Source organism: Mus pahari, chromosome 13 (assembly GCF_900095145.1).
Source record: "Mus pahari chromosome 13, PAHARI_EIJ_v1.1, whole genome shotgun sequence".
Taxonomy (NCBI): Eukaryota; Metazoa; Chordata; class Mammalia; order Rodentia; family Muridae; genus Mus; species Mus pahari.
In genome coordinates, this window is record NC_034602.1 from 43,217,128 (window position 1) to 43,220,431 (window position 3,304).

At 34.8% G+C, this 3,304-nt stretch overlaps 1 pseudogene; it reads left to right on the plus strand.

Annotated features, from left to right (window-relative positions):
* The first annotated feature begins 1,293 nt into the window (after positions 1–1,293).
* LOC110330298 lies at positions 1,294–1,786 on the plus strand (annotated as a pseudogene).
* The last annotated feature ends 1,518 nt before the right edge of the window (positions 1,787–3,304 follow it).

Below are 3,304 nucleotides of genomic sequence, written 5' to 3' on the forward strand. Positions count from 1 at the left end.
ATATCTTACCATATTCTCCCCACTCTGTTCTTGCCCACCACATCATGCAGTGAGAGTCATCTCCATACTATTTCACGATAAATTAGTTTATTCAGGGGCTGGAGACCTGGCTCAGTCAGTGCAGCACCTTTACACTGTTAAGAAGTGATGGCTTGCTATTCAGAATAACTACTTTCCTGGGCACCTCCATCAGGGACTCTCCTTGTGTGCGCGTTCACTTGCACTTGCACTTGGTATTTAGCTGTTCTCTAATTACTGATGGGGTTGAGAACTTTAACCAGATTTAGGGTCTTTCATTGTTTCTCTGTTCTGAAATCTTGGTTCACACGCTATGCTTGTTTTTGTGATTCATTAATGGCCTTTAGTCATCTGTGGGGTTTTAAAGGCCCCCCCCTGTCATCCCTCTGCAAGCTCTGTATGGTGTATTTTGAAAATCATTTTATTTTGAATGTAAGTCGTTCCCTTGTTTGAGCACTTTAAATCACTTCTTCAGAATTCATCGAAATATTTTAACTTGTATTTCCACAGGAGATACTGTATCTGGGCATCCACCTTGTGCACAGAATAAGATAAAAATTGAGTGTGTTTGCCTTTTCTCAGTTTTAAGTAACATCCTCTCACATTAGATCTTCCCCCACTACTGACCTTCAGGAAGTGCTCTGCCTGAGGCCAGTCTTCACTTGTGGGTAAATACGCCTCGGATTTGCCTGTCCATAATATGGACATAAAAGTGTTGTCTTTACTTTTATACAGTGATAGCAAAATAATTATATCGTATAGGCATGGTACTCTTTAGAGTTTTTTTTTTGGGGGGGGGAGCTGTTTTAGCCTTTGAGGTCAATTAATCAATCCTTTAAAATTATGACAACTGTTTTCTAACAGAATTCCTCTTCATATTTTAGAACTTAACTTGATCTCTAGCCTGCTTTAGGGGAGATTATTCTCAAGAAAAAAATGTGCTGTCATTATTAAATATGGTATTTACCTTCATTAGCTTATACTTAACTTTTAATTTTTTGTTAACCTCTGTAATTTTTATCTTTAAAGATATTATATATGCTCTAAAGATACTATATATACTCATGGGTGCCATGGATAGGTATTTCTATTGAAAACCTGATATGGATTTATACATATTCTCAAATCTTCTGCACTGAATTAAGTTTGCACATCTGTACTTATGTAAGGTAAATTGTACTGATGTCTGGAACGTTGAACTTTATATAGCAATATTGTTTCTGGAAGTAAAATTAGCTTTCGGCCGCCACAGCCATCTTCCAGTAACTTACCAAAATGACGAACACAGAGAGAAAGAGGAAAGGCACGTGGTACATGTTCTCTAGGCCTTTTAGGAAACATGGCATTGTTCATTTGGCCACATACATGCAAATCTATAAGAAGGGTGATATTGTAGACATCAAGGGAACGGGCACTGTTCAGAAAGGAATGCCCCATAAGTGTTACCACGGCAAAACCGGAAGAGTCTATAATGTCACCCAGCATGCCGTGGGCATCATTATAAACAAGCAAGTTAAGGGCAAAATTCTGGCCAAGAGGATCAATGTGCGGATTGAGCACATCAAGCACTCAAAGAGCAGAGAGCTTCCTGAAGCAGGTGAAGGAGAACTATCAGAAGAAAAAGGAAGCCTCAGAGAAGGACACCTGGGTTCAGCTGAAGTGCCAGCCTGCACCACACAGAGAAGCACACTTTGTGAGGACTAACAGAAAAGAACCTGAGCTGTTGAAGCCCAATCCATATGAATTCATGAATTTATTCATGAAATAAAGTACCAGGACTATAAAACAAAACAAAACAAAAACAAAAACAAAAACAAACAAAAAACTAAATTCTACTATTTATTCCAGTGATTTATCTAAACATCTTTTTTCCTTTGTCCAGTTGAGGATTTTTATGTTTATGTCTAGTTTACTTGGAAATTTCTTCTTATAACAAATGGCTGTGGAATTCTATTACATACCTTTTTATGGTTCTATGGAAATAATTATATTATTTTCTTCTTTCTACTGATGTTGAAATCTCACTCTAAATATTCTAATGCTGGATTCAATTTATGTTCTGACATGCAGAGTGGTTATGATGTAATGGCTTATGCCCATCTATCTGGGTTTAAGAGTGCTAATGTATTGTTTTCTGTTCTTCTATTTATATTCATAAGTAATATTGGCTTGTAATTCTCTCTCTAGTACTTTCTGTATATTTTATGCCCTGTTACATTGGGCTCATAGAGTGTCTTAGTTGTTCACCTCTAACATCTGGTGTCCTGACATACCACGTGTAAGGCTTGCGTTATCTGCTCCCTGAGTTTTTGATAGAGTTCATGTAGGGAAGCATTTAGAAATCATTTTCATTAGGAGAAGATATTTGAGATCTACTGACATCATCCTTAAGTAGTTATCAAGAAAATAAGATTTTCCATTATGTGATTCTCAGCTGCTAGCTGATCATCTAATTTAGTCCTAGCTGCATCATCAGATTCATTATTGTGGCAAATAAACATTTCGATGTTCTCCAATATCTTATACATGGCTCCAGTTTTTGTATTACGTATTGCTAGAAAAAATTTTACTAATTTCATTGGTCTCTTTTAATGAACTCAGATTATGTTTTAGAATTATTTATAATGACATATTTTCTATTTCATTATTTCTATTCTAACCTATTATTTTATTACTATTAGGTCTATTCTTTTCCTTTTAATAAAATTAATGTTTTTTCTTTTTTCTTTTTACTTAATATGTCCATTTACTTAAAAGTCAGATTGATTGTACCATGTAAACAATACACATAAGCCCATGTAATTATAACATATATAATGTTTATGTATGTATGTATGAATGCATGTATGTAAGCATAGCATGTATACACAGTATCATGAAAGTAAAATTCTAAAAGCATCTAAGATTCTATGGTATTTGTTAGTTTTAGGTTAGGTTTTTTTACTAGATTACATATTAATGTCATTAGCAATATTTTAAAAATTTATACTTTAGAGTTCATGATTTTGGTATAAAAGAAAAGACTTTTTAATGGGCACAGTGTAAACTGGATATAAAGTAAAAGAATTTTTAATAGAGTAGTTGATAGGCTTTAAGCAAGCTAAAGATTTTTGTAGTAATACTTATATGGTTTATAAATTTTATATAACATCCTTTGACTATATCCACCCTTCTTCCCCAAATCCTCCAAGGTCTACTGCTACCTCCTTATCAACACGACTTTTGAGTGTGTGTGTGTGTGTGTGTGTGTGTGTGTGTGTGTGTGTGTGTACCCTGTTGTGTCTGG